Raw genomic sequence first — 26,559 nt, 5'->3', positions numbered from 1 at the left:
TTTTCTTTTTCTTCTCTTTAGACAGTGTCTTGCTGTGTCACCCAGAGCTCGAGTGCGGTGGCATAATCTCAGCTCACTGCAGCCTTGCACTCCTGGGTTCAAGCAGTCCTCCTGCCTCACCCTCCCTAGTAGAGAATATAGGCATGCCACGGTATACCTGGCTAATTTTTTACTTTTAATAGAGATGAGGTCTCACTATGTTATGCGGGTTAGTCTCGAACTCCTGAGCTCAAACAATCCTCCCACCCGAACCTCCCAGAGTGCTGGAATTACAGGCATAGCCACTGCACCCAACCTCATTTTGTTTTTTTTAATATCCCTGTCAGGGCACAATGAGGGATATTTTTGTTGGCTAAAAAGTCTATTCAAATGTTTATGTGGATTTTATAAATTAATATTTGATAATTAAAGTTGTAAATTGAAGACTTTTTTTCTTAGGGCTGTAAATTCAGTGTACAAATATGATTGCTCTATCAGTAAGTGTAGCAAATTTCAGTATTCACTTCCAAGGAATCTCTCAATAATGGTTTGGTCTAATTTATAATCTTAGTTCATTAAACATTTCCAAATACTTTAAACTGTACTTGGAAGTTTAAAACATCCAGTTCCTTAGAGTGTCATTGGGATTGCCCTAGACCACCTCCATGTTCAGAGATTCACTGAAACAATTTACATAATTCAGTATATATAAACATTCTACTCGCAGCTAAGATTTATTACTATTACAACAGCGTTGCAAGGATACACAGCTGGATGATAGAGATGGGATTTCACCACGTTGGCCAGGCTGGTCTCGAACTCCTGACCTCAGGTGATCTACCTGCCTCAGCCTCTCAAAGTGCTGGGATTACAGGCATGAGCCACCACTCAGGGAAAGCTATAGGGAAAGTCTGGAGAAATCCATGGGCAAGCTTCCTCAAGCTCTCTCCTTCCCATGAAGCGTCACACAGAGCATACACTTCCTCCAGCAATGAAAATGCAACATGTGTGCAATACTTTGGCCCGGGGAACTCCACTAGAGACTTAGGGCCCAAGGTTTTTAGGAGGGCTGGTCATGTAGATACACTCTGAAACCAAAATTTCAGAGTCTCCGAAGGAAAGAAAGCAAGTGTCTGACCCACCCTTATCAGTTAACTGGGGACACTGTGAAGCAACTTCCAGATGCTCCCTAAGAATCAAGCTCAAAAGCAGGCCTTTCTAAGGATAGCAGCCTCAAACAGATCTGCTCTGTTAACTTTTTTCTACATACAAGGTACTTCCATTTTCTAATTTAAAAAACTACACTTTCCCAAGTGCTCAAGCAACCCAGACAAAGCAAATAAATTGAAATCACAAACATGGCCAACCTTACTTATTTTAAGTACTCCAAACTTGTAGTATTGCAACTTTAAATCAAAAGCCTAAATTACTTATTTAATTATGACATTTGAAATTGAACTAACAAAATTGGTCTTAACCAATTAACCTGGGAGGCGGAGATTACAGTGAGGCGAGATCATACCTCTGCACTCCAGCCTGGGTGACAGAGCCAGACTGTCTCAAAAACACAAAACAAAACAGTTCACACCTTGGCCGGGTGCAGTGGCTTAAGCCTATAATCTCAGCACTTTGGGAGGCCGAGGCAGTTGGATCACTTGAGGTTAGTTCAATACCAGACTGGCTAACATGGCGAAACCCTGTTTCTACCAAAAATACGAAAATTAGCCGAGTGTCGTGGCACGCACCTGCAATTCCAGCTACTCGGGAGACTGAGGCACAAGAATCACTTGAACCTGGGAGGCAGAGGCTGCAGTGAGCAAAGATCGCACCACTGCGTTCCAGCCTGGGCGACAGAGTGAGACTCCATCTCAAAAACAAACAAACAAACAAACAAAAAACACCAAAAAACAAAATAAATAAAAACAAAATCCAGGTTGGGCACGGTGGCTCATGCCTGTAATCCCAGCATTTTGAGAGGCTGAAGCAGGTAGATCACCTGAGGTCAGGAGTTCCAGACCAGCCTGGCCAACATGGTGAAATCCCATCTCTACTAAAATACAAAAATTAGCCGGGTGTGGTGGTGAGCGCCTGTAATCCCAGCTACTCAGGAGGCAGAAGAATTGCTTGAACCTAGGAGCTGGAGGTTACAGGGAGCTGAGGTCATGCCACTGCACTCCAGCCTGGGTGAGAGCAAGACTCCGTCTCTAAAAAAAAACCACAAAACAAAAACAAAAACAAAAAGTTCATACCTCTTTCTATAAGTAAAAAATAAACATTTTAAGTGAAAGAAAATACGTTTTTCAGTTTGATTGGCAGGGGTTGTATTGGTGGTAGCGATGTTATGTAAAATAATAAGTGATGATAAGTTTTAGATTCAAGCTACATGGTAGTAGCAATATACTATGCTCTTCCTTTGCCAAAGATAACCTAAAGATAAAACTAATAAACAGAATCCTCTCTGCTATTCACCATTTTCCCCAGTTGCCAGTTATTTTTGACTCAGTTATTTTTGACTGAATATGATTTTTGCTTTTGTACCCTAGTGGTAGATCCCTCTTTGAATACATCTTTTTTGTTTTTTTTTTTTTTTTGAGATGAAGTCTCGCCCAGGCTGGAGTGCAATGGCCGGATCTCAGCTCACTGCAAGTTCCGCCTCCCGGGTTTACGCTGTTCTCCTGCCTCAGCCTCCCGAGTAGCTGGGATTGCAGGCACCCGCCACCACGCCCAGCTGAATGCATCTCAAAGATGTGTCTTACAAAACAAAACAACCTAAGCATCCTGTATAAGACTATTACCTTGTGGGTATTTCTACAGGTAGAATCCTAATGCACATATAAGTTGGTAATAAAATATGTTTTGATTGAATTAGATATAATTAGGTTAAAGGTGTAAATAATGTAAGTAATCCTACACACACACACACACGCACGCACACACACACATACATATATACTTTTAAGACAGTGCCTCTCTATGTTGCCTAAGTGGGACTGGAACTCCTGAGCTCAAGCAACCTTCCTGCCTCAGCCTCCAGTGGCTGGGACTGCAGGCAGGCACCACTGTGCCTTTTTTACAATTTAAAATCTATTTGTAAAATAGATTGTAGTTTAAAACTGTAAAATTGTAAAATCTATTTGTAGTTTATTTTGAAATGCTCTCCCCAGCAGCCTTACCTTCTCCTTATTTTCTTGAGGTGCTATTTACATTCATCCCATTCAGTGAGGATGAAGGATGTTGTTCTAAAGCAAAAAGAATGGTAGAAATAAGCCCCATGTGGTTAAAAGTGTGCTGGAAGCTGTAAATACATACTTTTTTTTAGAGATGGGATATTGCTCTGTTGCCCAGGCTGGAGCGCAGTGGTACAATCATAGCTCACTGCAGCCTCAAACCTCAGCCTCCTGACTACCTGGGAATATAGGCACTTGCCACCATAACTGGCTAATATTTTGTAGAGACAGTCTTGCTTTGTTGCCCACACAGGTCTCGAACTCCTAGCTTCTTCCCAAAATGCTGGAAGGACAGGCATAAGCCACCATACCTGGTCCATACATACATTTTTTTTTTTCAAGGAATAACAGAAGCCAGAGTTGATTTTATTTGCATTTGTTCAGAAGAGGCACAGATGCAGTGTTCTGCCCCTGTATTCCCAGCTACTCAGGAGAATGAGGTGAGAAGATTTCTCGGGGCCAGGAACTCCAGGCTGTAGTGCCCTGTGACTGCACCAGGGCTTGGCCACTGCATTCTAGCCTGGGCAACACAGAGAGACCTGGTCCCTAAAAAAATAAAATAAATAAAAAAAAAAAAAAGAAGAAGAAGAGAGAGTAGTGTGGCTAATTAAGGAGAGAATGTGCTAAATGGGACTTAACAAAAGCCATTTTCATTGTGTATTTTTTAAATTATTTTATTTTAGATTTGGGGTTGCATGTGCTTGTTTGTTACATGCGTGGATTGCATACTGGTGGGGACTGAGCTTCTAGTGTACCCAGTGTCCAAATAGTGAACATTGTACCTGATAGGTAATTGTTCAACCCCTGCCCCCCGACTTTTGGAGACCCCAGTGTCTGTTATTTCCATCTTTATGATCGTCATCATGTTTTCGTTTTAATTTTCTTTTTGAGATGGAGTCTCACTCTTTTGTCCAGGCTGGAGTGCAATAGCGTGATCTTGGCTTACTGCAACTTCTGCCTCCTAGGTTCAAGCAATTCTTCTGCCTCAGACACCAGAGTAGGTGTGACTACAGGAGTACACTACTAAGCCTGGGTAATTTTTTTGTATTTTAAGTAGAGACAGGGTTTCACTGTATTAGCTAGGATGGGCTCGATCTCCTGACCACGTGATCTGTCCATCTTGGCCTCCTAAAGTGCTGGGATTACAGGCGTGAGCCAATGTGCCCAGCCGAGAACGCTTTACTTTCAAATGACCGAGACACTTTAGGGAACACAGCAATTCTCTTAACTTGAAAATACAGTCAAACTGGTACTGCACTAAAGGGAAAAATGGGATAACCAATAAATATAACTAGAGATGTGGGCCAGAGGGCAAAGTCTTTCTCAATCCTCTCTTCCAGATAAAATCAAGTTTGGCCATTTTTCTCTTACCTGATTGCAAGTCAAAAGCATTTCGAGTGATTTATGAGAATTAGAGCTTTTGGTGCACAGCTGGTTCATTCTTAAATTGCCCATGCTTATATAATGTAGGAGAAGGTGTGAGCCTATGTCCCAATTTACACATTGCCCCCAAATAATTATTAGTAGTGTCCTCTTCCTCTCTCAAAAGTATGATTGCCCTAGCTTCAGGTGAAAACCAAAAGGAATCATTTGCTGGACGCCAGCGCCCTCTTGTGATTAAAATTTCACATTCTGCTATTGCTTATTCTGAGATGAGAAACTACTAAAAAATATGAACGTCCCAAAGTGGATCATCTAATAACTTTCCCCAGAAGAGCTCAGCTTTGAATTTCATGTCATTACACTTTAACACTGACTACCTCTGCATGGTTGCTGCCATCTTCAGATTTCAGAACCATCTCCTGCATGTATCAGTAATTGTAGCTCCTGGTACTGTCACTCTCTGTGACACTACTTCTGTCTTAATTCTTGGTGAATTCTGTACCTCCGAAAACGATCTCCCCAGCACTCTGGCCTCTGACTACCTTGAACTGCTCTCCTCCAGTGATCTTGTTCTCCACCCTGCCTTAGCTATGTACTTGCAGGTCATGCCATAGAATTTGTAAGCATAGTCTATCTTTCCACCTAAACCCCTCTAGTAACCCAACTCCGGCAAACCTTTGACCTTCCTCCACCAGGGCCTACAATCCATTAATTACGCCAGTATTTCACTGTGCCTCACCCCTCACTGCTTTCTTTAGTCACCATACCTGCCGAAATTCCATGATCATTATGATTATATTCTTGTAAACGCCCTCAGCTCCTCTGCTCCCCTTTTGCTTTGTCACTTGCTTGGCAAAACCACAAACCCTCGTTAAATTCCTGTCCCCCGCCCCGCTCTGTGCCTGTACCCCTGCAGTTGAACGTGGGTGGAGAAAAACACGTAAGAATAATAAATTATTTGATCTTATGTTTGAATTTTTAGTTTTTTTTGAGACAGGGTTTCACCCTGTGACCCAGGCTGGAGAGTACAGTGGCGAGATCTTAGCCCACTTCAGCCTTTGAACTCCGGGATGCAAATGATCCTCCCACCACAGCCTCTTGAGTAGCTGGGACTACCGATGAATGCCACCACACCCAGCTAATTTTTAAAAATTCTTTGTAGGGACGGGGTCTCACTGTATTGCCCAGGCTGGTCTCAAACTCCTGGGCTCAAGCAATCTTCCCGCTTTAGTCTTTCAAACTGTTGGGATTACTGGCCTGAACCACCAAGACCTGTAATTATCTGACTTTGAATTCATGATCAAGAATCTCAATGCCAGGACCATCAGTAATGCCTGATAACTCATACTGTACTTCCCTAGCCCATTCACTCTTCTATTTCCTACTTCAACACCATCACATTTTCATTTTTCCCCTCCCATAGTCATTCTCAGATGATAACCTTATGTCCTACTTGACTGAGAAAATTGAAGTAAGCAAAAGAGAACTTCAGATTCTGTTCACCGTATCTGCCCACCCACTGGCATCCTCTGCCTTCTCTCCCATTACCCTACCCTAGGGGAACTGTCCATATTACTAAGGCCTAAAGCAATGTCTCTACTTTGCATGAAGTCCCATCTCCTTTTTCCTAACTCAATAACAGCACTTTTCCCCTTTCTCTTCTATATCATTGCATGCATACACACACACACACACACACACACACACACACACACACATATTCCTCTCCACTGATGTATTTCCCCACAGTATAAATATGCTATATTTCTTTTTCGTTTGTTTGTTTTTGAGATGGAGTCTTGCTCTGTCGCCAGGCTGGATGGAGTGCAGTGGTGCGATCTTCGTTCACTGCAACCTCCACCTCCCGGGTTCAAGTGATTCCCCTGCCTCAGCCTCCCAAGAACTATAGGCACATGCCACCACGCCCAGTTCATTTTTTGTATTTTAGTAGAGATAGGGTTTCACCATGTTGGCAAGGATGGTCTTGATCTCCTGACCTTGTGATCCACCTGCCTCAGTCTCCCACAGTGCTGGGATTATAGGCGTGAGCCACCACACCTAGCATCCTTTATTAATTTTTTGGGGGGGAGAATAGAGTCTCATTCTGTCGCCCAGGTTAGAGTGCAGTGTTTCGATCATAGCTCACTGAAGGCTTGAACTCCTGGGCACAAGTGGTCCTCCCACCTCAGCCTCCTGAGTAGCTGAGACTACAGGTGCACACAATCATGCCTGGCTAATTTCTGTATTTTTTGTAGAGACAAGGTCTTGCTGTGTTGCCCAGGCTAGTCTCAAACTCTTGGGCTCAAGCAGTCTACCCACCTCGGCTTCCCAAAGTGCTGGGATTACCACCACTGGCCCACTGTTATTTATTTCCCCCATCCTTAAAAATATTCCTCTTGATTCCACATCTTCTTCCAACTACTGCCCTATCGTTTTATTCTCTTTTACAACAAAACTCTTCAAAAGATACAGACTTCTCCAGTCCCTCCCCTATTCTCTCTCAAGTCCACTCCAATCAGAATGATGAGACATATGACAAATTGTTTTAAGCCTTTCAGTTTTAGAGCGGTTTGTTAGGTAGGGATAGATAACCGGAACAATATGCCAGAGAGAGTACAGGTCTTCTCTAGGAGGAGAGAGAATCTATATACTAAGAGAGTTGGGCCAGGTGTGGTGGCTCATGCCTGTAATCACAGCACTTTGGGAGGCTGAGGCAGGAGGATCACTTGAGCCCAGGAGTTCAAGACCAGCCTGGGCAACAAAGGTCCCATCTCTACAGAAAAAAATTTTTTGTAACAATTCTCCCATCTCAGCCTCCCAAGTAGCTGGGACCACAGGTACATCCCACCACACTCAAATCTGTTTTTGTTAGTTAGTTCATTTGTTTTGTAGAGATTAGGTCCTGCTATGTTGTATAGGTTGGTCTCAACTCCTGGGCTCAAGTGATTCTCCTGCCTTGGCCTCCCGAAGTGTTGGGATTACAGGCGAGAGCCACAATGCCTGGTCTACAAAAATTTTAAAAATTATTAGCCATGCACAGTGGTGCACACCTGAAGTCCCAGCTATATGGGAGGTTGAGGCAGGAGGATCACTTGAGCCCAGGACATTGAGGTTTCAGTGAGCCATGATTATGTCACTGTACTCCAGCCTGGGTACAGAGTGAGTTAGTCTTAAAAAACAATTTGGAAAAAAAAAAAAAAAGAGAGAGTTGCATGATTTTGCCAGATATCAGAAGAGGACTAGGGAAGAGCTGAGAGTGTAAATTATAAGGGTGTTGGACCAGTGGGGATAAAGTATAATATTCAAGCCAAATTAATTGACCTGGGTGTACTCCCCCAGGATTTAGAATATAGAATGTTGGCTAGAGTACCGAGGATGGTTCTAACAGTCTGAAAAGGTTAGCCAATGAAAGCCTGGACTCAATGATAGTCTGGAGTTAATGAGATTGAAATGCCATAAATTCCCTAACATATTACAGACAAAGGGTTAGAAAATTCAGGGAAATAGGACTGCGTCCATTATGTTCAATCTTCTCAGCCATTTACTAACTTGACTCTTCTGGGAAGATTCAAAAAGCTCTTCTTTCACTAAGACATGAGGAAATGCACTAGTGAGCCAGGGACTAGCATCCTCAAGGAGCACTAGAGATCAGAGGTGTTGCTGGATGAGGCTGCAGTGAAAATGTGTGCTTTCATTTCAGTGGGAATAATGGGGTCCTGACATGTCAAAGGCCAGGTAGTAGCTTCACTGTTAGGGACAACATGGTGCCACTACCACAGTAAACCACAGAGATGGAATAGTAATCAAACTGCTTTGATCTGCTGAGCCCTCTGGCAAGGGCTAATGGATGATGGGGTCCTGGAAAATCATTAATTCACTGCTTCCTAAGATGCTGCTTGATATCTAGGCAGAAAAAAATCTAGGTCTGTTAGGCAGAACCCTAACTTGAGTTGCCAAACCATGCATTGTACCTAATTCCCAGACCTGCGTCAGTTCAGAGACTGAAAGCTCCTCCATCCACCGAAGAATACCATGAATCTTCCTTTAAGCCAGTGTTTCTCTCAACCTTGACCCCACTGACATTTTGGGCAGGGTATTTCTTTGTTATGGGGGCTAGCTTGCGCATTATGGCTCTGAAAATGATGCTGACACTGACAAGAAGGGGACGACTATACTTCGGCGTGACTGTTAAACCCACTTAGGCATGACTGTTAAAGACTGTGCTGAAGGGAAATCCTCCCTGTGGACAGAACCTTGAGTGATATATCTGGTTGTTTACTTCATAGCTTAAGGCACAAAGATATCTGATGACTTATGAGCCGTGGCTAGTGGATTGGCTGGCTGGCTGGAGACTTGAAAAAAACTAATTGAAAAATTGGTGGTTAGGTGGACTATGCATGGATCTTTTGGAATGGACACAGAGGGTGGGAATATTTGTGTGCCGCATATATATCCAGTAGATTGTATCACGATGGTGGAGGTTCTCAAAAATCAGATGATCAAGATGACCTACTTTGTGAATGTCAGTAAGCCTCTTTCTCCAGGTATCCCGGTGCTTGTTCAGTGGCTCCGTGTACAAACTGTGCCAGCATGGAAGGAAGTTACGTGTGAGCTAATAACATGGTTTTCCCTCAGCAAGGCTGCTCTGACTATACCTACTGCTGAATGTCCCATTGACCAAAAGCTGAAGTCAACACTAAGCCGCTGATAAGGCACTATTGTCTGGGGTGACCAGATGGCCACCTAGTAGTAGCTGATTGTGTGAACTCTTCCCAACATAAAAGGAACAGCCCTTTATCTTCTCAGGAATAGCTACATGTTCTGGATAAAATTTTGCACTGTGGCCGAGTCCCGTGGTTCACACTTGTAATTCCAGCACTTTGGGAGGCCGAGGAGGGCGGATCACCTGAGGTCAGGAGTTCAAGACCAGCCTGGCCAACATGGTGAAACCCCCCTCTCTACTAAAAATACAAAAATTAGCTGGGCGTGGCAGTGGTCACATGTAATCCCAGCTACTCGGGAGGCTGAGGCAGGAGAATCACTTGAACCCCGGAGGCGGAGGTTGCAGTGAGCCAAGATCATGCCACTGCACTCTGGCCTGGGTGACAGTGCAAGACTCCGTCTCAAAAAAAAAAAATTTTTTTTAATTTTACATTTTATTCCCTGCCTGCAGAGTTTCTACTAATACTACTATTATGAAGTCACAGAATGCCTTATCTGTTGCTTTAATATTGCATATAATATTGTCTGTGATCACGGGCATATATTATGGTAAAAGAGGTCTTGTATTCTCAAGATTCAGTATATACCTAGATCTTACAGAGCAGCTAGCTTGATAGAACAGTGAATTGGCCTGTCAAAGGCTCAACTGTAGTGTGAGCGGGCATACCCTGCAAAGTTGGGATGTTGTCCTACAGGAAGGGGAAGATACCTTAAACCAGCAGTCAATATTTGCACATAACAAGACTGCATGGAGGCCAGGCGTGGTGGCTCACGTCTGTAATCTCAGCACTTTGTGAGGCCGAGGCGTGCAGCTCACTTGAGGTCAGACGTTCAAGACCAGCCTGGCCAACATGGTGAAACCCTGTCTCTACTAAAAATACAAAAATTAGCCGGGTGTGGTGGTGCGTGCCTATAGTCCCAGCTACTCGGGAGGCTGACGTGGGAGAATTGCTTGAACCCAGTAGGTGGAGGTTGCAGTGAGCCAAGATCACACCACAGCACTCCAGCCTGGGCTGAACAGAGTGAGACCCTGCCTTAAAAAAAAAAAAAAAAAAAGAATGCATGTATACATGGGACTAAGCATGGTGGCTCACGCCTGTAATCCTAGCACTCTGGGAAGCTGAGGCAGCAGGGTCTCTTGAAGCCAGGAGTTCAAGACCACCCTGGGCAGCATAGACTCAGACTCTAAAAATACAATATTAGCAGTGCACAGTAGCACGTTCCGGTAGTCCCAACTACTAAGGAGATTGAGGAGGAAGGATTGTGTGAGCCCAGGTGTTTGAGGCTGCAGTGAGCTATGATCACACCACTGCACTCCAGACTGGGTGACAGAGTAAGACTATGTTTCTAAAAGTTAAAAAAAAAATAAAAAAGGAACACATGAGTGTGAGAACCCAGGTAGAATGTTTCTGCTATCCACACTGGTTTCCCAGGTGTTTCTCTAGAACGCTAGACATGTTCCTGCCTCCGTTCCCTCTACCTGAAATACTTTCCTCCCAGATGGTCTCTTCATTCCCTCTCAGTCTTTCTTCAAATATTTGCTCAAATGTCAACCTCTTCACAAGGCCTACCCCAATTACTGTGTTTAAAATTGCAAAACCTTTCTTTGCCTTCCTGATTACTCCTTACTATGCATCTCTCTGTAATCCTCTCACCGTCTAACATACATTATTTGTTTATTGTTTGTTATTTGTCCTCCTCCCTCTAGAAAGTGAGCTTCGTAACAGCAGGGATTTCTATGTCATTCATTGGTCTATCTCCAGTGACTAACACAGTGCTGGAAACATAGTAGGAACTCAATAATCATTTCTCTTGTTTTTTAATTAATTTTTTATTTCCCTAACATTTGGGGAACAGGTGGTATTTGGTTACATGAGTAAGTTCTTTAGTGGTGATTTGTGAAGTTTTGGTGTACCCATCACCTGAGCAGTACACACTGAACCCAATTTGTAGTCTTTTATCCCTTACCCCCTTCCCACCCTTTCCCCCAAGTCCCCAAAGTCCACTGTGTCATTCTTATGCCTTTGCATCCTCATAGCTAAGCCCCTAATTATGAGTGAGAACGTACGAACATATAATGTTTGGTTTTCCATTCCTGAGTTACTTAGAATAATCGTCTCCAGTCCCAATAAACATATCTTGATTGACTTGAATGACTATCATGAAAGTTCTTAGAGAAGAGTAGACAGTATCTCTAGTCTGTTATCTTTACCTATGTCATGGGTTGGTTGGTAAACTTTTTCTGTAAAAGGCCAGATAGTGAATATTTTAGGCTTGTGGGCCATGCATTCTTTTTGCAATCACTCCACATTGGCATTGTAGCACCAAAGCAGCCATTGACTGTAGGTAAGTGAACGGGCGATACATGGAAAGGAAATAAGGGAATTGCTGAGGTCCTGGGAATTGGGAACCTGAGCACGGAGGTGACGTGAAAAGTGCATGACAGGAAATATTTTACACAGATGTGCGTGTACACTTTTCTTCATGCCTTCTCCACTATCACAGCTAATACTGTTTTGAATTTAAATGTTCAGTTTGATTTTGACTTTTGAGTATTGTACGTTTAAAAATTGCCACAGAGTATATTTACTAATATAACCTCCAGGTGGAACCCTTTCTTTTTCTCAGTGCACTGTTCCACAAGTATTCACTGAATATCTACTATGTGACAAAAACGAAGTGTTAGGGTATAGTTTTGAATCAAGCAAAGATCTTATGCTGGAAAAGCTTATATTCTAATGGAGAAGGCAGATGATAGCATGTATAAAAAAGGTAATTTCAGCTAGTGATATGTTCTACAAGGAAATTACATAGAGCAATAGGAGAGCTTCCCTGAGGACATGCTATTTAAGCAGAAAACTGAAGAATAAGTAGGAGGCAGGCATGCAAATACCTGAGGGTAGAGTTGTTTTACTTTATTCTACTGTGGTAAAATATTCATAATATAAAAATGTAGCATTCAAATCATTTTTTTTTTTTTTGAGATAGTGTTTCACTCTTATTGCCCAGGCTGCAGTGCAATAGTGTGATCTCGACTCACCGCAACCTCCGCCTCCCCAGTTCAAGTGATTCTCCTGCCTTAGCCTCCCAAGTAGCTAGGATTACAGGCACACACCACCACACCCAGCTAATTTTATATTTTTAGTAGACACGGCATTTCTGCATGTTGGTCAGGATGGTCTTGAACTCCCGACCTCAGGTGATCTGCCTGCCTCAGCCTTCCAAAGTGCTGGGATTAAAGGCTCAAATCATTTTTAAGTGTACTGTTTTATGGCATTAAGTATATTCATTGTTGTGCAACCATCACTACCATCCATCTCTAGAACTTCTTTCATCTTCCAAACTGAAACTTCTTGCTCATTAAACAACCCTTCACCTTCTCCCCAATGGCAACCATTCTACTTTCTGTCTCTATGAATTTGACTATCCTCAGTACCTAATATGAGTGGAATCATACAGTATTTGTCCTTATTTCTCTTAGCATAATGTTTTCAAGGTTCATTCATGTTGCAGTCAGAATTTTCATTCCTTTTGAGGCTGCATAATCTTCTATTCTCTGTGTATACCACATTTTGTTCATTCATTCAACAGTTGATGAAGATTAGGGTTGCTTCCACTTTTGGCTGTTGTGAATAACGCTGTTATATATATGGCTGTATAAACATCTGTCAGAGCCCCTGCTTTCAGTTCTTTTGGGTATAGACCTAGAAGTGGAACTGTGGGATTGTATGGTAATTCTGTGTTTAGTTTTTTGAGGAACCACCATACTGTTCTCCACAGTAGCTACACCATTTTACATTCCACCAACAGTGCACAAAAGTTCCAATTTCTTCACATTCTTGCCAACAATTGTTATTTTCTATTTGTTTGTGTATTTCTTTCTTTTTCTAAAACATCTAAAATGTGTTTATTGGGGTGGTTTCCCATTGATCTTGATTCAAAGTGCTTTTAGTGCTGCCTCCTCCTGAAGGAGCATCCTTATGTCAGCCTTGCTTTTCCTCCTGTAGGCTGACAGAGAACAGTAGAGCAGTGATATAGTTTGGCTATGTCCCTACCCAAATCTCATCTTGAATTGTAGTTCCCATAATCCCCATGTGTCGTGGGAGGGAGCTGGTGGGAGGTAACTGAGTCATGGGGGCGATTACCCTCATGCTGTTCTTGTGATAGTAAGTTGTCATGACATCTGATGGTTTTATAAAGGGCTTTCCCATCCCACTTTGCTCGCCACTTCTTCCTGACACCATGTGAAGAAGGACATGTTTGCTTCCCCTTCCGCCATGATTGTAAGTTTCCTGAGGCCTCTCCAGCCCTGTAGAACTGTGAGTCAATTAAACCTCTTCCTTTTATACATTGCCCAGACTCTGGATGGCCCAGTGGCTCATGCCTGTAATTCCAGCACTTTGGGAGGCCGGGGTAGGTGGATCACTTGAGCTCAGGCATTCAAGACCAGATTGGCCAACATGGTGAAACCCCATCTCTACTATTAATACAAAAATTAGCCAGGTGTGGTAGTGCGCACCTGTAATCCCAGCTACTAGGGAGGCTAAGGCACAAGAATTGCTTGAACCTGGGAGGCAGAGGTTGCAGTGAGCTGAGATCACACCACTGCACTCCAGCCTAGACAACAGAGTGAAATTGTGTCTCTAAATAAATAAATAAATAAATAAATAAATAAATAAATAAAATAAAAACAAATTACCCAGTCTCAGGTATTTTTTCATGGCAGCATGAAAACGGACTAATACAGTAAATTGGTACCACAGAGAGTGGGTTGCTGCTATAAGGATACCCAAAAATGTGGAAATGACTTTGGAACTGGGTAACAGGCAGACTGGAACAATTTGTAGGGCTCAGAAGAAGACAGGAAAATGTGGGAAAGTTTGGAACCTCCTAGAGACTTGGAGGGCTCAGAAGATAGGAGGATGTGGGAAAGTCTGGAACTTCCTAGAGACTTGTTAAATGGTTTTGACCAAAATGCTGATAGTGATATGGGCAATAAAGTCCAGGCTGAGGTAGTCTTAGATGGAGATGAGGAACTTGTTGGGAACTGGAGTAAAGGTCACTCTTGCTATGCAACAAGACTGGTGGCATTTTGCCCCTGCCCTAGAGATCTGTGGAACTTTGAACTTGAGAGAGATGATTTAGGGTATCTGGTGGAAGAAATTTCTAAGCAGCAAAGCATTCAAGAGGAAGCAGAACATAAAAGTTTGGAAAATTTGCAGCCTGACAATGCAATATAAAAGAAACCCTATTTTCTGGGGAGAAATTCAAGCACACTGAAGACATTTGCATAAGTAACAAGGAGCTGAATGTTAATCACCAAGACAATGGAGAAAATGTCTCTAGCACATGTTGGAGACCTTCACAGCAGCCCCTCCCATCACAGGCCCTGAGGCCTAGGAGGGAAATATGGTTCCCTGGGCTGGGTCCAGGGCCCTCTTGCTGTGTGCAGCCTTGGGACTTGGTGCCCTGCATCCCAGCCACTCCATCCATGACTAAAAGGGGCCAACGTACAGCTCAGGCCATTGCCTCAGAGGGTGTAAGCCCCACGCCTTGGCAGCTTCCATATGGTGTTGGGCCTGCAGGTGTGCAGAAGTCAAGAACTGAAGTCTGGGAACCTCTACCTACATTTCGGAGAATGTATAGAAATGCCTGGCTGTCCAGACAGAAGTCTGCTTCTGGGGCAGAGCCTTCATGGAGAACCTCTGCTAGGGCAGTGATATGGTTTGGCTGTGTCCCCACCCACATCTCATCTTGAATTCCCACATGTTGTGGGAGGGACCTGGTGGGAGGTAATTAAATCATGGGCCACTGACCTCGTGATAGTGAATGAGTCTCATGACATGTGAGGGTTTAAAAAAATAGGAGTTTCCCTGCACAAGCTCTCTCTTTGCCTGCCACCATCCACATAAGATGTGACTTGCTACTCCTTGCCTTTTGCCATGATTGAGGCTTCCCCAACCATGTGGAACTGTGAGTTTGCCATTGAACCTCTTGCCTTTGTAAATTGCCCAGTGTCAGGTATGTCTTTATCAGCAGTGTGAAAATGGACTAATACAGGCAGCGTGGAAGGGAAATGTGTGGTTGGAACCCCAAGAGTCCCCAGTGGGGCACTGCTTAGTGGGGCTATGAGAAGTGGGCCACTGTCCTCCAGACCCCAGAATGGCAGATCCAACAATAGCTTGCCCTGTGCACCCGGAAAAGCTGCAGACACTCAACACCAGCCATGAAAGCAGCTGGAAGGGGAGCTATGCCTTGACGGGCAACAGAGGAAGAGCTGCCCAAGGCCATGGGAACCTACCTCTTCCGTCAGGGTGACTTGGATGTGAGACATGAAGTCAAAGGAGATCATCTTGGAATGTTAAGGTTTAATGACTGCCCTATTGGATTTCAGACTTGCATGGGGCCTGTAGCCCCTTCATTGTGGCTAATTTGTCCCATTTGGAATGGGTATATTTGCCCAATGCTGTTACCCCCATTGTATATAGGAAGTAACTAATTTGCTTTTGATTTTACAGGCTCATAGGTAGAAAGGACTTGCCTTTTCTCAGATAAGACTTAGGACTTGGACTTTTGGGTTAATGCTGGAATGAGTTAAGACATTGGGGGACTGCTGGAAGGGCATGATTGTGTTTTGAAATGTGAGGACATGAGATTTGGGAGGGGTCAGGGGAGGAATCTTATGGTTTGGCTGTGTCCTCACCCAAATTTCATCTTGAATTGTAGTTCCCATAATCCCCACATGTCATGGGAAGGACCCAGTAGGAGGTAATTGAATCATGAGGGCAGTTACCTTCATGCTGTTCTCATGATAGTGAGTGAGTTCTCACAAGATCTAATGGTTGTATAAGGGCCTTTCCGCCCCCTCACTCAGCACTTCTTGCTGCTGCCATGTGAAGAAGGATGTGTTTGCTTCCCCTTCTGCCATGATTGTAAGTTTACTGAGGCCTCCCTAGCCCTGTGGAACTGTGAGTCAATTAAACCTCTTTCTTTTATAAATTACCCAGTCTCAGGTATTTCTTCATAGCAGTGTGAGAACGGACTAATATAAGCAACCAACACACACCATTACTGTGTGTGCATGGCTAATGAGCATGGTGATTATAGCATCCTGGGCATTTCGCATCCCTGAAGTAGGAACTGGGGCTCTGTACCCAGCACCTCTTCTTGTATTTCCTCTTTTCCTCATCTGGAGAGGAATGAAGAAGATTTTTTGCAAGAGGTATGTTCACATGGGGAGGTCAGAACCACCAGAAAGGCAATTTTTTTTTTCAAATAATGACCATCCTTATTGGGGTGAAGTGGTATCTCATCATGGTGTTGACTTGCATTTCCCTAATGACTAGTGATGGTGAGCATCTTTTCATGTGCTTATTAGCCATTTATATATTTTCTTTGAAGAAATGTCTATTCAAGGTATTTGCCTACTTTTTAAACAGTTTTTTTTGTTTGTTAAGCTGTAGGAGTTCTTTATATATTCTGGATATGAACCGATTATCAAATATATAATTTTTTCCCATTATGTGGGTTGTCTTTTAACTGTCTTGAAAGTGTCCAGACTGGGCACAGTGGCTCACGCCTGTAATCCTAGCACTTTGGGAGACCAAGGCAGGTGGATCACTTGAGCCCAGCCTGGGCAACATAGCAAAACCCCTTCTCTACTAAAAAATACAAAAAATTATCTGGGTATAGTGGCAGGTGCCTGTAGTTCCAGCTACTAGGGAGGCTGAGGTGGGAGGGTCACCTGAGCTGGGGAAGTTGAGGCTGCAATAAGCCGAGATGGTGCCACCGCACTCCAGCCTGGGCAATGGGAGTAAGACCCTGTCTCAAAAAAAACAAAAACCAAAACCAAAAAGCAAAAGATAAAAGAAAAGTAAAAAGTGTCCTCCTTTTTTGTTTGTTTTTTTGAAACAGGGTGTCTCTCTGTTGCCCAGGCTGGAATGCAGTGGCATGATCATGACTCACTGCAACCTCGACTTCCCGGGCTCAAGCGATCCTCCTGCTTCAGCCTCTAGAAAGCTGGGACTGTAGGTGTGCACCACCACACTGGGCCAGAAGTGTCCTTCTTTGATGCATAAAAGTTTTTTATTTTTTTAAAATTTTGGTGAAATCCAGTTTATCTAGTTTTTATTTTGTTGCCTGTGCTTTTGGTGTTATACCCAGTAAATCACTGCCACAGCCAATGTCATGAAGCATTCCTCTACGTTATCTTCTAAGAGTTTTACAGTTTTAGCTCTTCGTGTCTTTGATAATTTTTGTATAGGGTGTAAGGTAAGCGTCCAATGTTATTATTTTGCATGTGGCTATCCAGTTTCCCCAGCACCATTTATTGAAAAGACTGTTCTTTCCCCATTGAATGGTCTTGGCACCTTTGTCAAAAACCATTTGGCCATATGTGTGAAGGTTATTTTTTTTTTTTTTTTTGAGACGGAGTCTCGCTCTGTCACCCAGGCTGGAGTGCAGTGGTGCAATCTCGGCTCACTGCAAGCTCCACCTCCTGAGTTCACACCATTCTCCTGCCTCAGCCTCCCTAGTAGCTGGGACTACAGGCGCCCACCACCACGCCCAGCTAATTTTTTGTATTTTTAGTAGAGACAGGGTTTCACTGTGTTAGCCAGGATGGTCTCAATCTCCTGACCTCATGATCTGCCCACCTCAGCCTCCCAAAGTGCTGGGATTACAGGCGTGAGCCACCGCACCCAGCTGTGTGAGGATTTATTTCAGGGTTTTCTAGTCTATTCCACTGATCTGGATGTCTGTCTTTATGTTAGGACCACACTGTTTTGATTACTGTGTTGAGGGTACTTTATTGAGAGTAGAGTTTTAAATCAGAGGTCACAGCAAATTCAAAGGACTACAGCAGGGGTTGGCAAACTTTTTTTTTTTGTAAAGGGCCAGATAGTGAATATTTTGGGCTTCACAGGCTGTACTGTATGGGCTGTGTCACAACTCCTCTATTCTGCTGTTGCAGCACTAAAGCAGTTGTTGACAATGCATAAACAAGTGGGTATGGCTGTGTTCCAATAAAACTTATTCATAAAAAGTTAGCAGGAAGGATTTGTCACAAAGGCAGTAGTTTGCCAACCCCTACACTAGATAGAAGTCACAGTTTGGCATTTCCAAAGGCCTAGAGGAAGGCAATGTGATAAGAACAATGAGGAGAGTGAAGCATGATGAGGTTGGAGAAAGGGGCAGGGGCCAGATCACAGAGCCTTGGAGACCACAGCAGGATTTCATCTATTCTTTACCCATTTATTCACCAAATAGCTATCAAGGACCTACTGTGAGCTGGGGCTGGGGTTCCATAGGAAGTAGACTCTATCTTAGTTCTCACAGGGCTTCAATGTAGACAGGAAGCATAAGCTAAGCATTTTAATATGATATCCTATGAGTCATGACAGGCTCCTGATGGGACCTCTGCTCAGTGCTTTACCCTCCTGCCTTAGTGTATTAGTCCATTCTCACACTGCCGATAAAGACATACCCGAGACTGGGTAATTTATCAAGAAAAAGAGGTTTAATGAACTCACAGTTCCATGTGGCTGGGGAATACACATACCTTTCACAATCATGGTGAAAGGCAAAAGGCACATCTTACATGGTGACAGGGAAGAGAGAACATGAGAGCCAAGTGAAAGGGGTTTCATCCCTTTTTTTGTGTGTGAGCAACAAGGCTGTTTATTTCACCTGGGTGCAGGCAGGCTGAGTCTGAAAAGAGAGTCAGCGAAGGGAGATAGGGGTGGGGCTGTTTTATAGGATTTGGGTAGGTAATGGAAAATTAGTCAAAGGGAGTTGTTCTCTGGCGGGCAGGGGCAGGGGTCACAAGGTGCTCAGTGGGGGAGCTTCTGAGCCAGGAGAAGGAATTTCACGAGGTAATGCCATCAGTTAAGGCAGGAACAGGCCATTTTCACTTCTTTTGTGATCCTTCAGTTACTTCAGGCCATCTGGATGTATATGTGCAGGTCACAAGGGGATATGATCGCTTAGCTTGGGCTCAGAGGCCTGACATTCCTGTCTTCTTATATTAATAAGAAAAATAACAAAAAATAGTGTTGAAGTTCCCCTTATAAAACCATCAGATCTTGTGAGACTTACTCACCACCAGGAGAACAGTATGGGGGAACTGGCCCCATGACTCAATTATCTCCCACAGGGTCCCTCCCACAACACATGGGATTATGGGAGCTACAATTCAAGATGAGATTTGGGTGGGGATACAGCCAAACCTTATTGCTTAGTTTAAATCTTATTATTTCCCTCTGGGACTATTGAAACGGTCTATTCAAACAGGTTTCTGCCTCCAGCCTCACCTTCTTCCTACCTATGGTACAGCATCTATGCTACAGCAAGAGACATTTCTAAAATGCAATTCTGATTGCACTTCTCAGCTTGAAGCTGCGTTGATGGCTTTTCATCACTGTCAGGGTCAAGTCCAATCTGTCAGAATGATGTGGAAAGTCCTACATAACCAGGCTAGCTGACAGCCCAGGAAACTAATCCCTCATATTTGCACACATAAGAACATGTTTGACCATGATTAAACCTGGGGCAACACCTACATCCAAGAAGAACGTTTGATATCTGTGTGAATCTTGTTGTTGGTGTTTCTTTTTGTTTTTTTTTTCTTCTGAGATTGAGTCTTGCTCTGTCACCCAGGCTGGAGTTCAGTGGTGCAATCTTGGCTCACTGCAAGCTCCACCTCCCGGATTCACCCCATTCTCCTGCCTCAGCCTCCCGAGTAGCTGGGACTACAGGCACCCACCACCACGCCCGGCTCATTTTTTTTTTTTGTATTTTTAGTAGAGACGGGGTTTCACCGTGTTAGCCAGCATGGTCTCGATCTCCTGACCTCGTGATCCGCCCATCTCGACCTTCCAAAGTGCTGGGACTACAGGAGTGAGCCACCACACCCAGCCTGTTGTTGGTGTTTCTATTGTAAAGTATAATTATTGAGCAAAACTTAGTGATAATCATAGCAAACTCACAGAGATACTCTGTGTCCTGCACTGCTAACTCATTTAGTCCTCACAACTACCCTATGAGGTAGGTAGTATTAGTATTCCCATTTTATAGATTAGGCAACTGAGGCATAAGAATCCTTTCCCAGGATCTCATAGCTTGCACATGTGATAGCATTAATATTCAAACACAGGAATTCTGGCATGATAATCTATTATTAGGCACACTAACATGCTCCTTTTAGCAGCATATATACTAAAATTGGAATGATACAAAGAAGATTAGCTTGGCCCCTGTGCAAGGATAACAGGCAAATTCATGAAGCATCTTATATTTAAAAAGACAAGCCATGGCTCAAGCCTGTAATCCCAGCACTTTGGGAGACTGAGGCAGGAGAATCAAGAATTTGAGCCCAGGAGTTTGAGACCATCTTGGGCAACATAGCAAGACCCAGCCTCCACAAAAAAATTTAAAAATTCACTGTGTGTAGTGTCACGTGCCTGTGGTCCCAGTTACTCAGGAGGTTGATGTGGAAGCCTTGAGGTAGAGGCTGTAGTGAGCCATGTTCATGCGACTGTGCTCCAGCCTGGGCGACAGAGCAATACCCTGTCTAAAAAAACATTTAAAAATAAAAATAGGCCAGGTGCGGTGGCTCAAGCCTGTAATCCCGGCACTTTGGGAGGCCGAGACGGGCGGATCACGAGGTCGGGAGATCGAGACCATCCTGGCTAACATGGTGAAACCCCATCTCTACTAAAAAATACAAAAAACTAGCCGGGCGCGGTGGCGGGCGCCTGTAGTCCCAGCTACTCTGGAGGCTGAGGCAAGAGAATGGCATAAACTCGAGAGGCAGAGCTTGCAGTGAGCTGAGATCTGGCCACTGCACTCCAGCCTGGGCGACAGAGCAAGACTCCGTCTCAAAAAAAAAAAAAAAAGAAAAAAATAAAAATAAATATCACTCCTGTAATCCCAGCACTTTGGGAGGCCGAGGTGGGTGGATCACCTGAGGTCAGTCGTTCGAGACCAGCTTGGCCAACATGGTGAAACCCTGTCTCTACTAAAAATACAAAAATGAGCTAGGCCTAGTGGCAGGAGCCTGTAGAGGCTAAGGCAGGAGAAGTGCCTGAACCCAGGAGACAGAAGCTGCAGTGAGCTGAGATCATGCCATTGTACTCCAGCTGGCCAATAAGAGCAAAACTCTGTCTCAAAAAAAATTAGATAAATAAATAATATACATATACAAAAGTACACTAAGCCCCCCTCACTAAACCATAAATGTATTATTTTAAAATATTAACTGAAGCTGTGACTTTTGTTTGAAGGTGTGATCTCTGAGTGGTGGCACTAAAATCACCTGGGAGCTTATCAGAATGCCAATTCCCATGCCTGGGGCCTGCCCTAGGAAGCAGAATCTCTGGAGTTGGAGCCCAAGGATTTGAGTTTTAGCAAGCTCCCCAGGTGACATCTAAGCCTGAGAAAGTTTGAGAAGCATTAGTCTCAAACATTTTTTTTTCTGGGGAGTAAAGACCTTAATGAAGACAAAGCTTAAGACAAACACATGAGTAATTTTGACCAAAAAAGGAGAAATAGGATTATTTTTAATGCAAAGATTTCAAATTATGACATAAAAGGTAACAAACCCTTGTAGAGAACGAGAGGTCATCAGAGGTCTCGAGAAGATGCTGAGGCCAGAAAAGCACAGGATGCACCTGAACTCAGAGCAAACCAGCATTTAGTTTGAATCCCAGCACACCCACAGACCAGCTGTGTGCCTTTGGCAAATTGCTTCACTGGGACCTTCGTTTCTCCATTCAGAGGTAGAAATAACAATCTCCTTGACCCATATACTCCAGGAAAGTTGTGAAAAATCAAGGGGGATAATGTATGGGACAGTGCTTTGTACAGTTGGATAATGTGGTAATCAGGTTTCATTTTCTGCTGTAACACTTCACAAAACAATATATGCACTTGCCCTTCTCCTGTTCAGGAAGCAGATGGGATTTGGAGTCTTGTAGTTCCCTAGGGGAACTCTTATTTTCTACAGTATCAGCTGCAGGAGTAGACAGCTGGACTGAGGGATTACTCCAGGCTTGAAAAGAGAGGGAAGTGGCCTCATCCAAGAAAATGGGTCCAGAGAGTTGGCAGATGATGGTGGAAACCAGACTGTATGTCTCTAAAGTCATCTGCAGCCTTACAATTTCTACCCCAAAAAAGTTGAATTCAGACCTGGGATAGCTTAGGCTGATACTCAGCCCCACACATGCTTACTGCCTACCCGCCATCTGCTGTTGGATGGGCTGATTACAGCTAGCTTGTATTCTGATCAGTCAGTGCTTATGCTACAAAGGTTATGGTTTTTCATAACACCTCTGATTATGGACCACAGTAGAAGGGAATGTTATTTGAAACTTAGTTCAAACAGAAGAGATTACTGTCTGTCTGGCAGTGGTTCTGAGAGGTGAAACCAGCTGGACTTCCTAGGTCAAATGGGGGCTTGGAGAACTTTTCTGTCTCGCTAGAGGATTGTAAATGCATCAATCAGCACTCTGTGTCTAGCTAAAGGATTTTAAATGCACCAATCAGCACTCTGTAAAAGTGCACCAATCGGTGCTCTGTGTCTAGCTAAAGGATTGTAAATGCACCAATCAGCATTCTGTAAAAATGGACCAATCAGCACTCTGTAAAATGGACCAATCAGCAAGACATGGGTGGGACCAAATAAGGGAATAAAAGCTGGCCACCAGAGCCAGCAGGGGCAACGCTCAGTCCCGTTCTACACTGTGGAAGCTTTGTTCTTTCGCTCTTCATAATAAATCTCACTGCTGCTGGCTCTTTGGGTCCGCACTACCTTTATGAGCCATAACATTTGCCACGAAGGTCCGTGCCTTCATTCTTGAAGTCAGCAAGACCAAGAACCCACCGGAAGAAACCAACTCCGGACACAGTTCCATGGATTCATGCCAGGCCTCACCAGGCCTGCACACCCCTCTGACTATTGCTTGTACAGCCCTTCCTTGATTTATGACAAACGGCTTCAGCATGTTCACTAGAACAACAAAATTGGCTGGACATGGTGACTCACACCTGTAATTCCAGCACTTCAGGAGGCCGAGACAGAAGGATTGCATGAGCCCAGGAATTTGAGACCAGCCTGGGCAACATAGTGAGACCCTGTTTCTATAAAAAAATAGAACAACAAAATTTACAACTTACCTACTCTGTCTCCATCACAGTTTTCCAACTAAAAAAGATACAAGCTACTACTCTAGGAGAACTCCCATGAATGTGTGAGAAAGATTCTATTTCCAGGCTAAGTTTTCTTTTATTCATTTTGTGAAGCTGTGTCTCCTGTCAACTCCTGGCCATCATTCTCCTTTTGTCCCTACTATTTTTCCATTGCTTTTTTCTCCCCTCAACTGGGTACACAATAGATATATTTCCTCTCCATTCTCTTTTTTCCTCTTGGCTTGTTTCTTTTGAGTTAAAGGCAACTTTCAGATAACTGTATATTGTTTAGGGCAGGGAATATACTGAATTTAAAGAACACTACCAGGCCTGTTACAGGGGGATAAAATACATTCCTATTCCCTATGCAAACTGATTTTCAACAATGTAATAGATTCATATGCCTTATAATCTTCAATTCCGAATGGTAGGAGAAAAAAATCAGCTATTTTTTCTAGCATGCATTATTTTATTATTATTATTATTATTATTATTATTATTATTATTAGAGACAGAGTTTCACTCTTGTCACCCAGGCTGGAGTACAATGGTGTGATCTTGGCTCACTGCAAACTCTGCCTCCTGGGTTCAAGTGATTCTCCTGCCTCAGCCTTCCAAGTAGCTGGGATTACAGATGTGTGCCACCACTGCTAGCTAATTGTTGTATTTTTAGTAGAGCCAAGGTTTCACCATGTTGGCCAGGCTTGTCTTGAGCTCCTGACCTCAGATGATCCACCTGCTTTGGTCTCCCAAAATGCTGGGATTACAGGCATGACTATACCGCACCTGGCCATATATATTTATTTTGAGATGGAGTCTCGCACTGTTGCCACACCTGGCCATATTTTTAATTGAAGCTGAAATGTTCAGAGTGACCACAAGCCACACCAGATGAGGCATGAAATAGTCAGTTAATACTAAAATTATAAAAAGTACAAAAGGATTTCTGGCTCTGCTCCAAGTGGCCTATATAATCTAAGGAGAAGCCCAACATCCTCTCTCACTTAGGGTAATCTGGCTTACCACACCTAGGATCTGCTTAACAGAAACCTCAAAGCACAGAGATAGCCATCAAAGTAGGTACAACCAGGAAAGGGATGTTGTCTGATTGTCTTCTCAGGTGCTCAACATAAATCATGTGCTCAGCCAAATACCCTTATCCTGCCTACAATGACCAACCCCTTCCGAAAAAGCAAAAAACCTACAGAGTTTCAGCCCTTTTTACTCAAAGTGTGGTCCATAGAGGTCAGCTGAGATGTGCATGCAGAATCAGAGACCCACCCCAGGCCCCCTGAGTTCTACAGAGCCTGTGTTTCAGCAAGATCTCCAGGTGATACATATGCACGTTAATGTACGAGAAGTACTGATTTAAGTGACACATTTGTTAAAGCACATATCAAAAAAGAATCAAGATTTTCTAAGAAGTATGAAGATTGGAAAAAACAAAAACAACTCACCTCAATTATGATGTGTGAAACGTTGGAAGCAAAGCAGCAAATCTCAGTGCAGAGACGGTGGTAATACGGAGAAGATTTCTACACTTGCGAGTTTTCCTAGAGAGACTTCAACCAAGACCCACGCCTACTAAACAGACGAATATTAGTCCAGGAACTTTCCTTCCTGCCTGCTCTTGGGGCAGGAGAAAGAATGAGAGAGGAAACTTGGCAGCCCCCAAAGTAGATCCTGCAGCTACCAGGGAGCATTGAGGTTTTCCCAGTAAACTGCCTCGAGGAAATGTCTAGAGTGAAATTAACAGCTCTTCTATCTCCTTGGGTTCCTTTTTTCTCTACTACTGACTGACTATTAACCACATTTCTTTCTTGATCACTGGGATTCAAACAAAAGACCTAATGGTTCCAGTCAGCGTGAGATTCTCTTCTGGCATTCCTAACAAGGGGATAGAAAAGGGAAAGTTACATGTCAGAGAGAGATTTTTATATCTTTCTCTTTGTGCCGCGGAATTCTGGTGACAGCATCTCCGACACAAACAGCAACTTTATTTTCGAAACGGAAGGATCAAAACCAATTCTAGCAAATGGCTTTGCTCTGTGCGTAAACTTCCTGTGCTTGGTTAACCCTGATGTAACTGAGGGTCACCTCTCACAGGCCCTGCCTTCTAGCACACACAGACAAAAAAACCAAGCAGGACTAGGACATAGATTTGAAAAGGAAGTGAATTAAACCAAAACAAAGACAGCAGTAGATTTCAATGCAAAGGCCCACCAGAGATCTAAAGAGGACCGAGCAGTTGTATACTTGGAGCATGCTATACTTTTCATGTTATTCTTTCCTAAACCAAAAGTAAAATAGGAAGTCAAGACTGTACTAAATAGGCATTTCTCTCTCTCTCTCTCTGTCTCTCTCTCTCTCTGTGTGTGTGTGTGTGTGTGTGTGTATTTTAAATAGAGACAGGGTCTTGTTACATTGGCCAGGGTGGTCTCGAACTCCTGGCCTTCAGCAGTCCTCCGACCTCAGCCTCCCAAAGTGCTGGGATCACAGGCATGAGCCACCAAACTTGGCTTTTTTTTTTTTTTTTTTTCTTTTCTGAGATAAGATCTCACTTTGTCACCCAGGCTGGAGTTAAATAGGCATTTCATATTCTGAAAACATGATAGATGTCCAAAGAAAAAATATGACATTTACTAAGTGCTTCTAATGCCACTGTTTACTGGCCTTGAAAAACTTCTTAATCCAAGCTTCCCCCAAATATAAAATAGTGATAACAATAACACCTTCCTTACAGAGTTGTCATGATAAATTTCATGAGATTCACAAAATACCGATTACTGAATTTGCCTTGCTGTTAAGTTTTATTTATATTTAAGTCACTATCCTGACTATTCATTGCGTTATGCAGTACCTAGGACAAAATTAGGCATTTTGTAAATAGTTATTGAAATGAAATGAACGTTTAAAAAATCTTGAAGTTGTTAAGAAATTCCATTTATCTACTTTTATAAATTTATTTTAATATGGTAAAATATGTATAACATAACATTAGCCATTTGAAACATTTTAAGAGTTCAAGTCAGTAGCGTTAATTACATTCACAATGTTGTGTCAC

The 26,559-nt window shown here is 43.3% G+C and overlaps 1 protein-coding gene and 1 non-coding gene across 3 annotated transcripts in view; one reads left to right on the top strand and one right to left on the bottom strand.

The window, feature by feature from the left end:
- ABCG2 (ATP binding cassette subfamily G member 2 (Junior blood group)) overlaps nucleotides 1–25,501 on the bottom strand; it is a 139,355-nt gene extending 113,854 nt beyond the window's left edge. For both annotated transcript variants that reach the window (XM_023198088.2, XM_023198090.2), the window contains exon 1: nucleotides 24,953–25,501. The gene's annotated coding sequence lies outside the window, so the exon portion shown is untranslated. The remainder of the gene's footprint in view (nucleotides 1–24,952) is intronic.
- On the top strand, nucleotides 20,502–20,608 carry LOC111530889. The gene has a single exon (XR_002728033.1). It is a non-coding gene; the product is annotated as a U6 spliceosomal RNA (small nuclear RNA).
- Nucleotides 25,502–26,559: the final 1,058 nt, after the last annotated feature.

The sequence above is a fragment of the Piliocolobus tephrosceles genome, chromosome 3, assembly GCF_002776525.5.
Source record: "Piliocolobus tephrosceles isolate RC106 chromosome 3, ASM277652v3, whole genome shotgun sequence".
NCBI classification, from domain to species: Eukaryota; Metazoa; Chordata; class Mammalia; order Primates; family Cercopithecidae; genus Piliocolobus; species Piliocolobus tephrosceles.
The sequence above is the reverse complement of the archived record's forward strand: the minus strand, read 5'-3'. Positions and strand labels throughout refer to the sequence as shown.